Here is a 1,520-nt window from a genome sequence, read left to right on the forward strand (position 1 = left end):
CCGTTGCCGGACACGGAAAAAAGACAAAAAAAAAAATATATATATATATATATATAATATGTATGTTTCATTATCTTCCTAAAGTTAAAAAATCTGAGTTCTAAAATACATAAAGGTGTTTGAATAAAGGATTACAAACTTATACTGCACAAAATCCCAAGGGATACGTGTTATCTTCATTTTATTAAAGATAATAAAACAAGATTTCAAGATGTTAAGTAACTTGCCTGAGGTCACACAATAAGCAGCAACATATTATATGCTTTAATACAACAAGTATGTCAATTGCGACTTCCAATGGACAAGTCTTTACATGGCATAGTCACAGAGCTGATTATACTTTAAGGTGGGGCTGGTACTTTTTAATAAACTGAAAATTACAAAAAGAGGTTTTGCCGCCAGCAAAGTTATGCTGTTAAGATTTCAGACCAGCTCTCAGAGAGGCCTTCCCATCTTCATTTTCAAGGAAACCGTGCCCTCTGACTTTAAGGAGATACATTTCTTCTCATCCCTTAAAAGCAGAGAAATTTGATAAAGAAGTGGCGTGGCAAAGGAAAAAAAAACCCACTAGACCGAAATCAAAACAAATCATTTTTTGCATATTAATCAGGCGCCTGATTGAAACTGTGCTAGCTGCTTCGAGAGAGGAATATTAAAAGTAAAGCGCTGCTAATTTAAGCACAACTAATTTTAAAAAATGAACCTAGAAACAGCCACATGGGAGAATCACTTAAGCTGCATCAACCGCCTGCTTTGTTTGATGGGATATGCCTGGGTTGGGAGCCCAATGTCATGACATTTGCTTCATTCCTGTGGGTAGACAATGAAGCCATCCATCCCTGCAAACTACAGGATTCTGGTTTTCATGGATCCATCCCAATTTATTCCTGCCTCCCAAGTGAACAAGAGGAGCCCAGAGGAAAGACCCTGACCTGGGACCAAAACGAGTGTCCAAGGAGCTACATTGAAGCTTGAGCCCTACCCCCACAGAGTTGGAAGGCCACCCCTTTTGAGAAGGCAGTTCCATAAAAAACAGATGCTGGGCTCACTGGGAAACCTGACTTGGAGCAGACAGTATTGGGGCTCTTCCCAGATCTCCTCAGATTCCTTTCACCTCTTCTGTGTGCCCCACCCTGAACTTGTACCCACAATTTTGGGAGGACTGTGTTGGGGCTGCTGGTGCAGCTTTGCCTGCAGCCATCAGGAGCTTGTCCCCTGGAACAGCCCTTAGCTGGTGCCTCACTGGTGCAAAAGCATGGAAGCTGGCCCCTTTGCCTCTAATCCAAGTATAATTTATGCTCTAGCACTCCTTTGTGGGGTCAGGGCCAGGCTGCACCCCTTTCTGAGCTCCTTCCCTCTCCTTCTACTTCTTCCCTGTTCCTTCACTGATTTCTCATCATTTAAAAAAAAGCACTGCTTCTGGGTTATGCTGCCTAAGACCATCGTATCCAAGATTCTAGGATCTCAGTATAGAAGGTAAATGTTATACTTTCAAGTGAATAATAAACCTCAAGTAAATT

The sequence above is a fragment of the Galeopterus variegatus genome, unplaced genomic scaffold, assembly GCF_000696425.1.
Source record: "Galeopterus variegatus unplaced genomic scaffold, G_variegatus-3.0.2 Scaffold6569, whole genome shotgun sequence".
Lineage (NCBI taxonomy): Eukaryota > Metazoa > Chordata > Mammalia > Dermoptera > Cynocephalidae > Galeopterus > Galeopterus variegatus.